At 45.6% G+C, this 10,949-nt stretch overlaps 1 long non-coding RNA gene across 1 annotated transcript; it reads left to right on the top strand.

Annotated features, from left to right (window-relative positions):
- The first annotated feature begins 294 nt into the window (after positions 1 to 294).
- LOC145517573 (uncharacterized) lies at positions 295 to 4,833 on the top strand. Its single transcript, XR_014062161.1, has 2 exons — positions 295 to 614; positions 4,151 to 4,833. It is a non-coding gene; the product is annotated as an uncharacterized LOC145517573 (long non-coding RNA).
- Positions 4,834 to 10,949: the final 6,116 nt, after the last annotated feature.

Genomic DNA, 10,949 nt, shown 5'->3' with positions numbered 1-10,949 from the left:
CAGGGCCAGAAAGGGGCTCCCCTGCTGTTTCCTTGAAGTGACGAAACACAAAGAGCATAGCTACCAACAGCGTATCATTACATTTCAGCGTGAAGAATATTTATAATTGTCTTTTCCAATCAGACATTTTCCCAGCCGGTATATTTACCTTATTTTTGATTTTGAGGTGGCCTATTTTCTACTCTGTTTTGTTTTGTCTTACCGGCCTTAGCTACGTCTTTTGTGAGCTGGTAATTTGCTCTCTGGTCTCTTAGCAACCAGGAACTTTTCCAGCTCGCTGCTGAATCAGACCTCGGAGTGGCAAACTTTATAAGAGAACCTGCTGAAGGACAGTATCTCTCCCAGAGCCAACAATTTTAAACCAATGTTTGAACAAGAAAATTAACCAGGGTTTCAGGGCATATACGTTCATAACGGCAACAACTGACAAAACACACTTCTGGCTCTCTGGAATGGCTGGTTCTCCCCTGGTCCCAGTCCCAGCTGACCGAGTTCTCTTTGTCTTCTGCTCCAGCACAAGGCTTTTCCCCTTCTCTGCTCCAGGGTTGATGTGAAACAGATGGAGCCCCCCTGGAGAGGAAAGGACTGCGCCCTCCCTGGAGGACAAGGCGGAGGTCAGGAGAGTGACTGATCACGTGGTCCTTGCCAGTTTCACTCCACACACCTTTGATTTCCTGGCCAGTATGTGTGAGGCACTGGCTGGGGAAATGTGCAGAACACAACCGTGCCCTGTAGAGCTCACCGTCTAGAGAAGAGACATCACTTACTATCTGGTGTGTTCAGTCTGACTTGCACATAAACAAGGACTACTGGAGGACAGAAGAGAACCTGGCCTGGGGAGTGGGGTGAAAGCCTGTGTGAGTGATTGTGTTAGAGGCAGGATTGGTCACTCAGGGCAGGGAGCCCCAAGCTCGATCATTAGCCAGTGTAAGAGTTGAGCAATTCTTGGAATTCTCTATGGCTATGTAAAAAACTTAGGGGTAGCAAACAGCACCGTTTTATCGTGCTCTTGGACTCCATGGGTCAGGAGTCGGAAGAGGGCAGGGGGAGGCTCTTCTTTGCTCTGTGGGGTCTGGAGTCTCGGACAACTTAAATGGTGAGGGCACCTTCAACTGGAGGGGCTGGACCACTTCAGATCTAGTTTCTTCACGCATACATCTGGCAGTTGGGATGGGCTGGCTAATGTCTGCACATGGCCGCTTGGGCATGGAGTTGTCAGGATTGCTGGACTGTTCAGGGCTCTAAGAGCAAGTGAGAGGTCTCTGAGGGCAAGGCAGAAGCTGCACGGCCATTTTTATCCTCACCTCGGAAGTCATGTATCATCACTTCCATATGCCCTATGTGTCAGGATGAAGAGTGGGATCATAGACCCCACTCAATGGAAAGAGGGCAGAATCTTTGCAGTCATGCTGAACTCACCATCCAAGGAGCCAGGAGTCCTGACTTCTTGTCTGATCCTTCTCACGTGTTGTGTGACCTTGGGTTAGCTGCTTCTCCTCTCTGGGCTCCGGCTTCTTCATCTGTACACGGGAAGAGGTTCACAGGTTAATCGAAAGTCCCCTTTCCTGAGGAGCAGCAGCATAGCCAGTGTCCTTATTACCTACTGACTCCAAGTGAATTGAATTTCAACTATAGGAATGGCTCTCCAGTCGAATCATGTGGATCACTGGGTAGAAATGATTGTGAGAATTTTCACACTGCTGGAAACTTGGGGAAACTTGGTCTAACTCCCTTGTTTTACAGGTGGGGAAACTGAGGTTTAGAGAGGCTAAAGGTCCAGGAGCAATGTAATGATGAACATTAAGGAATAGAACCTGGGCCCCTGAACCAATCATCTTGTGTGTTGTCCACCTCCCTTATTATAATATTTGGAATTAAGTATGAAATTTCATTCAAACATACACCTTCTGGAAGACATCACTTATATAAACTGAAGGATATCTCTAAGTAGCCGTCTGGAAATTTTCCATTATGTCCAACCTAAGTAGCTGTTAATTGGGCTTGAGGGTTTGTCTAGCGGATCCATGCTTACTGGTTGGCCCTTCTGGGGGCCTGGAGCAGAATGACAGTGAATTTTGGAGGCAGGTTGAGAAGAGGTGAGTTTGCTTCTGGTTTGGATCCTAATTTTTTTTTTTTTCATTGCAGCCATATTCAGAAACGGTTCCTGTGCATGTATAATGAGGTGATTGAGTTAAATAATAAATGACAAGAGAGGCCACGGGAGGTGGGGAAGCAAAAGCAAGGGAGAGGGAGTCTGATTTCAGCTTAAATTGGAAAGGACATTGAGCTGCTGAGAGAGGAGATGGGAGGGCAGAAGGGCCCATGGTAACAGGAACAAAAAAAGAACTGGCAAAAAGATCCATGTGGCTGTTTGCAGCCCAGGAAGGCTGAGAGAGTGGGGACAAAACTCAGCGTGGAAATATGACCGGACATTGGGCATTTAAAAGTAGAGGGAGGCTGGAGTCATATTTAGTGTTGGGGAATAGAGCAAAAAAAAAACCACGAGAGAGAGAGAGAGAGTGGGCCATGAAGCATTGAATCTTCATGATAAATGGGCTTTTCCAGAGCTGGATCCATCACAAACATGGCCTTAAATAGAGTCAACCGGGCAGGAATGATTTTGTCACACCATTTGGACACTGACCTGGAATAAGGCTCATTTGTGCTTGGCCACCTGTCAGGATTCTGGGAGGATGGAGGAGAGGAAACACTGAGGAAGCCACTTGGGCTTTTGGAAAGAGCTTGGCTTCCCTGCCGTGTCCGTCCCATTCTCAGCGCGCAAGAAGCCCATCCACTCCCTCTCTGTCCCATTGCCCCCTGTTCTCGCCACAGTTCATGCTGGGCCTGACCTGTCTCCATGCTCAGCCCTTCTCATCCATGCCACCGAGTCCCAACCCAGAACAACCTTTCATCACAATTTTCAACCAGCCCATTCATATCTGGACTCCTCCTTATTATCCTCTCACATTTTGCTTACAAATCCCTTTATTTGGTGCTTATCCCTATGACAGTCTAAGCCTTTATAGGATCAGCCTCTCAAGACATTCGGCCTCAGGGGTCTAGGAATTTGACATCCCTAAAGGGGGCATTTCAGCCTCTTCTTTTCATGAATACACAGAAAATGATATTTGTACTGCCCATTAGGGTCGAGAACTCCAGCCTGATCCAGGCCCCGCCTTAATACCCCAGGTCTGAGGTATCCAGGCAAAGTTGAAATCCATTCTCAGAACTTGGTTTTGGAAGCTCTGCAAAGGACTATAGGATTTTGCACCCTCCCAATTAAACATGTTTTCCCGATAGAGTTGTGTGGTGCCGGTTTGCCCTTTGGCTGACTCAATGAACGACATTCACTCCAGTGACAGGAAAACCTCATTCTTCCTCTGGCATCTAAGGGAGCAGCAGAATAGAGGAACTACGTGATGGTGCAGTTCACAGCAGGGCCAGCTCGTTTGCCTTAGTCCAGAAAAAGCAGCCGTGGTGTTCAAACACATTGAGAGGGGGAAAGCATCATGCTAGTTACAGAGCAAGTAACAGGGCTCGGGTCTGAAAGGGAGACCAAAGGGAATCTCATGTGGTCCTCGCTTCGAGTAGCAGGGATCAGACAAGCCTGGGAGAAGGGTAACAGAAGGCTGGAAAGATGAGAACCAGAGGAGAGGTTCACAGCCCCTGGGGGTTGGGCAGAGAGGCAGGGTGTATCCATCTGGGAGAGACTCCTACAGAGCCCCTGCCGGAGGGAGGGACAGGATTTCTCCAGGAGAAGAGTGGCCTGGAAGAGTACATTCCAGGCCCAGCGAGGAGCGTGCTCAAAAGGACAGAGGGGCAAAAACAACAAATAGGGTGGAGAAAACCACAGAGGTGAGGAAACATGAAGAGTGTGTAGACAGCCCAGGGAGAGTACAGGGAAGGAAGTCAGAGGCAGGTTGTGTAGGGTGAAGGGAGGGGTGAGATTAAGAAGCAATGGGGGAACTTCCCCGGGTGGTCTGCTGGGGTCCCAGGTTTGATCCCTGGTTGAGGAAATTCCACATGCCCCGTGGTACAGACAAAAAAGGAAAAAAAAAAAAAAAAAAGAGGCCACAGGGAACCATTTGTTTGAATTCTTCCTTCTGGATCCAGGGGAGCATTGATTGGTATCTTTACAATGCTCTTCCAGTGAACCAATGTGTGGCCAGAGTTGAGACTGCTGACCCAGATGATAAAGTTCAAACTCCTGTGTGTGGCCTACGGACCTCTGCCTGCTTATCTCTGCCGACTTCTCTCTCTCCACTTGCTCCCGGAGCTCAAGCTGTCTCCTCCTCGGCCATTCCCTGGACACTCCATGCAGTTTCATGCTTCTGCGACTTCACACCTGCTCTTCCTCTGCTCAGGAAACCCCTTCTGCTTGTTGGCTACGTGGATGTCTTTATTCCGGGCTCACTCAGCCTAAGCATCAGTCATCTCCATCTGGACGGTTTGCTTCGCCTTCCGAGGCGGCGTGACCGCTTTCTCTTGGTCGCCCCCACCTGGTCCTGTTCCTCCATTACAGCCCTCATCACCAATGCGGACTTCGTTCACTTTGAGACTTTGGGCAAGTGGTTTCACTCCTGTGGGTCACTGTCTTATCTGTAATAGGGATAATGACCCCCACTGCATGAGTTTACTATAAGGACTGAACGAAATGACTTGGGTCCAGTGTAGAGCGTGGGTAGAGCATGCTACACACGTGATTGTTATTATCTGGCTTGCTCTTAGACCAGCACCACCCACTGGAAATATAACAGAAGCCACAGATATGAGCCACATAGGCAATTTTTAATTTCATTGTAGCTATATTAAATAGGTAAAAAGTGAAATTAATTTCAGTAGTATGTTCTATTTAACTCAATATACTCAGAATGTCATCTATATTTAATCAATATAAGCATGATTAATGAGCTATTTTAACTTTTTCATGTAAGTCTTTGAAACCCACTCTTATTTTACAGTAATAGCACATCTTATTTCAGACTAACCACATTTCAAGTGCTTACCAGCCATATGTGGCCAGTAGCTACTGTCCTGGACAGACAGCCCTAGATTCAAGAGATTCTGTGAACTTCTGGAGAATATGCACAGTGCCTGATTTCTCTCTGCATCGCTCAGTTCTTGGCACAGAGTAGTGGTTAAAAAATGTTTATGAAATATTATTGAGCTAAGTCAGGTCATTGGGCAGGTTGCCAAGGACAATACATTGATGAACAACCACAAGCAACAAGGTTAGGGGAGGCAGGCAGTGACCAAGAGTGAGGTGCTGCCTTCTGCGGGAAAGCTGGGGTGAAGGACCATGAGTAAGTCTGTATCTCTGCAGCAAGTCTGGGATTAAAAGCCTAGAACGGGAAAATTCAGGTTTTGGTCTTGACACTAAAGCCACTGTTTGTGTTCCCTTCAAATCAGAGGTAACCAAATTTACCCAATGATAGAATAGTTGGTCTTTTAGAGGGGCAGGCTCTTGGGACCGCTGTCATTCCAGAAACCTCCCTGATCAGACTGAATTCCAATGAATGGTTATGGAACGGTATTTGTGTTCGAGTTCTGCTTCCACCATCCATGAGCTGTGTGACTCTGGACAACTTACTTAACCTCTCTGAGTTTCAGCTTCTGCTATCTGTGAAATACAGAGGATAACAATAGCATCTATCTCATAAGTTTACCTTGAGATCAGGGATTGAGACCATGTGTGTCAGAGATCATGTGCCTCTGACATGGCTCCCAATTATCCCCACCTCTTGGTGTTTGCTCCTGTGTATCCCCTCCCTTTGAGTGTGTGTGGACCTAGTGATGTGATTCTAATCAGTAAAATATGCACATCACTTCCATGATTAGATATAAAAGGCTATGACTTCTATCTTGCTAATACTCTCTCCTGCCCTCTCTAGCTTGCTCTGATGAAGCAAGCTGCCGTGTTATGAGATACTCTATGGAGAGGTCCCAGAGAAGGCAATAGCAACCCATTCCAGTACTCCTGCCTGGAAAATCCTATAGACGGAGGAGCCAGGTAGGCTGCAGTCCATGGGGTCGTGAAGAGTCGGACATGACTGAGTGACTTCATTTTCACTTTTCACTCATGCATCGGAGAAGGAAATGGCAACCCACTCCAGTGTTCTTGCCTGGAGAATCCCAAGGATGGACGAGCCTGGTAGGCTGCCGCTGGACACGACTGAAACGACTTAGCAGCAGCAGCAGCAGCAGCATGGAGAGGTCCACATGGTAAGGAACTGTGGAGACCTCCCACTTGAGACTTCAGGAGGAGTAGAGTCCAACAGCTAAAGAAGAAGTAAGTCTTGACAACCACCACGTGAGAGAGATTGGAAGTGAATTCACCCAGTCAAGCCTTGAGATGAGACTGTGGGCTTATGAGAGCTAGTGGACCCAGCTAAATTGTGCTTGGACCAACAGAATCTGTGAGACAATATGTGTGTTGCTAAGTCTTGGGGTAAATTGTTTCTCAGAAATGAGTAACTAATACATGCATGCAACAGCTTGACACAGCCTCTAGAATACAGAAGATGTTCAGTAAATTTAAATAATACTCTTAGCAGTGGTATTGGAAAATTCTGCCTTTGATAAGGGGGTCTTATCCTATACGTAGAAAGCTAGGCACCCTATCAAAGGCCTGCATGAGCAGCCAGGATTAAAGCAGACTTGCTTAAGTGAGGTCATATATTTATGTATATTTTAATTGGGATACAGTTGCTTTACAATGTTGTGTTAGTTTCTGCAGTACAATGAAGTGAATCAGCCATATGTTTACATACATCCCCTCCCTCTTGGACCTCCCTCCCACCCGCCTCTGTCCTACCCATCTAGGTCATCACAGAGCACTGAGCTGAACTTCCTGAGCTTTAAAGCAGCTTCCCACTAGCTATCTGTTTTTACACATGGTGGTTTAGTCACTAAGTCATGTCTGACTCTTGTGACTCCATGGACTGGAGGCTCCTGTGTTCATGGGGTTTCTCAGGCAAGCATACTAGAGTGGGTTGCCATTTCCTGCTCCAGGAGATCTTCCTGACCCAGGGACTGAACTCAGGTCTCCTGCATTGCAGGCAGATTCTTTACCCACTGAGCCTCCAGGGAAGCCCATTTTCCACATGGTAGTGTGTGTATGTCAATCTCAATCTCCCAATTCATCCCACTCCCCTGGTCTCCCACCCCGTGTTCATATATCCATTCTCTACGTCTGGGTCTCTATTCCTGCTTTGCAAATAGGTTCATCTGTACTATTTTTCTAGATTCCACATATATACATTCATACACAATATTTGTTTTTGTCTTTCTGACTTACTTCACTCTGTATGACAGACTCTAGGTCCATCCATGTCTCTACTAATAACCCAATTTTGTTTGTTTTTAATTTTAATTACAATTGATTCCTTTGCACTGAAATCAACATTTGCCTGCTCACTCCAGGCATAGTTTCAATCCCATCCCATGACACTCCTCTTCCAACCAGTCCTGGTGTATTCACACTGTGAGGACACAGACAGGATCTTTTCCTGGGATGCGGCGTCATGGCCGACTTGGGAGCCAAAAGCAGTGACATGCCTGAGAGTAAGATACAATCAATCTAAAGGTCAGAGTAGTGTTTCTGTTTTTTCTTCCTTTTTTCAGAACTTGGTTGTCCTCTGAAAGAAGAACTAGTAAGATGAATCCATGCATAATGGAGTTTAGCATCTCTGATGAGGAGATGCTAATCAATTATGTTTATATCAATTATATTTATATCAATTATCATCTCTAATCAATTATGAAATATTATCGATCACAACGTGCCTGGTCTGGGAAACAAACACGTTAACTAAAGGGGGGTGGTCTGTGCATCGTCTCGAGGAAGGGGACCCCAAGAAACAGTGATTTGTCAGTGTTTTTCCAGCGCTGTTCAGAGCAAGGGGCCCTTCTGGCTGACAGAAACATCCGCTCTGCTTGACAGGTGGGCCCAAGAGACGCCGGGAGCATCAGGCAATCATAACTCACCGACACGAGCCATTAAGATCATCCTGCTCCTCTTTGGCATGAAGTCCTTGCTTACCAGGCAGGCTGCTGATGAAAATAATTCATTTCTCTTGTATCTTGGCCTCCCACCCATGGATGTGAGATTCTGGTTTTCTCAGAAGTCATGCTTTTCTCTGGAACTAATGAACTGATGATATTCTGACTTAGTCATCAGTCTGTTGAGAGTTTGCACAGCCTGGGTCAATCTCTGACCTCTGACCTCTAGTTGTTGTTGTTCAGTAGCTCAGTCATGTCTGACTCTTTGCAACCCCATGGACTGCAGCACACCAGGCTTCCCTATTCTTCACCATCTCCCGGAGCTTGCTCAAACTCACGTCCGTTGAGTCGGTGATGCCATCCAATCAAGATGAGACATCCTCTGTTGTCCCCTTCTCTTCCTGCTTTCAATCTTTCCCAGCATCAGGGTCTTTTCCAATGAGTCGGCTCTTCGTATCAGGTGGCCAAAGTGTTGGAGCCTCAGCTTCAGCATCAGTCCTTACAATGAAGATTCAGGTTTGATTTCTTTAGAATTGACTGGTTTGGTCTTGCAGTTCATGGGACTCTCAAGAGTCTTCTCCAACACTGCAGTTCAAAACTATCAGTTCTTCAGCACTCAGCCTTCTTTATGGTCCAACTCTCACATCCATACATGACTTCTGAAAAAACCATAGCTTTGACTATATGGATCTTTGTTGGCAAAGTAAAGTCTCTGTTTTTTTTTTTTTAATATTTTGTCTAGGTTTGTCATAGCTTTTCTTTCAAGGAACAAGCATCTTTTAATTTCATGGCTGCAGTCACCATCTGCAGTGATTTTGGACCCCAAGAAAATAAACTCTGTCACTGTTTCCATTGTTTCCCCATCTATTTGCCATGAAATGATGGGACCAGATGCCATGATCTTCATTTTTTGAATGCTGAGTTTTAAGCCAGCTTTTACATTCTCCTCTTTCACTTTTATCAAGAGGCTCTTTAGTTCCTCTTCGATTTCTGCCACAATGGTGGTGTCATCTGCATATCTGAGGTTATTGATACTTCTCCTGGCAATCTTGATTCCAGCTTGTGCTTCATCCAGCCAGGAATTTCACATAATGTACTCTGCATATAAGTAAATAAACCAGGTGACAATATACAGCCTTGATGTACTACTTTCCCAATTTAGAATCAGTCTGTTGTTCCATGTCCAGTTCTAACTGTTGCATCTTGACCTGCATACAGGTTTCGCAGGAGGCAGGTAAGGTGGTCTGGTATTCCCATCTCTTAGAGAATTTCCCACAGTTTGTTGTCATCCACACAGTCAAAGGCTTTAGTGTAGTCAATAAAGCAGAAGTAGATGTTTTTCTGGAATTCTCTTGCTTTTTCAATGATCCAACGGGTATTGGCAATTTGATCTCTGGTTCCTCTGCCTTTTCTAAATCCAGCATGAACATCTGGAAGTTCTCGGTTCATGTACTGTTTAGGCCTAGCTTGGAGAATTTTGAGCTCTAGGTCACTGACCAAATAGAGTTGCTGCCTTTCAAGTTCAGTTCAGTTCATTTCAGTCGCTCAGTCGTGTTTGACTCTTTGCAATCCCATGGACAGCAGCATGCCAAGCTTCCCTGTCCATCACCAACTTCTGGAGCTTAGCAGATACCTGGGACCCAGGGATCTCCTCTCTTTCCTCCATCTTCCATCCCTCCTTTCTTTTTATTCTTCTGCTTTCTCCTGCCCCTATCCACCTTCACCAAGGATAACCTTGAATTACAGTGGCTTGGGACGTCCCTGGTGGTCCAGTGGCTAGGACTCTGCGCTCCCAATGCAGGGGACCCAAGTTCAATCCCTGATAAGGGAACTAGATCCCACATGCCACAACTAAGAGTTTGCATGCCAAAACAAAGATCAAAGATACTGCATGCTGCAACTAAGACCTGTTGCAGCCAAATAAACAAATATTTTTAATACAAGAATTACAGTGGCCATAGTGGGGGACTTTTAACCTAGATAAGCTTATCCATTTATGAGATGTTGATAGCTCAGCTGGTAAAGAATCTGCCTGCAATGCGGGAGACATGGGTTCGATCCCTGGGTTGGGAAGATCCCCCGGAGAAGGGAAAGGCTACCCACTCCAGCTATTCTGGCCTGGAGAATTCCATGGACTGTATAGTCCATGGGGTCAAAAACAGTTGGACATGACCAAGCGACTTTCACTTCACTTCACTGCTAGAAAAAAACAGGGTCCTGATTTCCCCTAAAACAATGGGATGCATTTTTTAGTGGTATGCAAGAGCTTCTAAGAAACCAAATGAATCAAAACAAAAAAATGCATCTTGAAAGATTCTTTGCAAAAGCTGAATGGTGAATCTAAAAAGACATGTGCATTGACTAACTTCACTCTGACTGCTCCTTCCCTTTACCTTCCTAAATATTCAGAACTATATTATCCCCTTAACTCAATTGTCTTTCATACTGAAGATGAGCCAGAGGTTAAACAAATGCCTTTTAAAGTGAAGTCTTGCAATGAGCGTGGAAAATCAGATGTAAGCATCTTTTCTCCATGGTCAAAGGCTGAACTTAGGTCCATTATCAAAGATTTTTCAAACCCTAAAGAGAATCCTCAAAGATTTTATGAGGAGTTTAGAATTCTAATTGGAGTTTATGATCCGGGACTCCTGGATCTCTCCCAATGTATTCATGTGGCATTAGGATCTGGTGATGCCTGCAAATGGAGGGCTGAAGCCAAATGGGAAGGTCCCAGGAGTGACATTAAAGACTCATATAATAATCACTCCACCAAGGACGACCCAAAATTCACTAGAAAGATAACCCAACACCTACTGAGAATCTTCCTCAGAAGACTGACTGGTCTATCATTCAATCTTGCAAACAAAGAAAGAATGAACCAGTCTTAGACTGTGAGACCAGACAGGAAACCTTTTTTTGTGAAATACTCTAAGCTTTCTTTATTAAAT

The sequence above is a fragment of the Giraffa tippelskirchi genome, chromosome 8, assembly GCF_054371585.1.
Source record: "Giraffa tippelskirchi isolate mGirTip1 chromosome 8, T2T-mGirTip1v1.2.pri, whole genome shotgun sequence".
NCBI lineage: Eukaryota > Metazoa > Chordata > Mammalia > Artiodactyla > Giraffidae > Giraffa > Giraffa tippelskirchi.
This window is presented reverse-complemented; position numbering and strand designations above follow the sequence as displayed.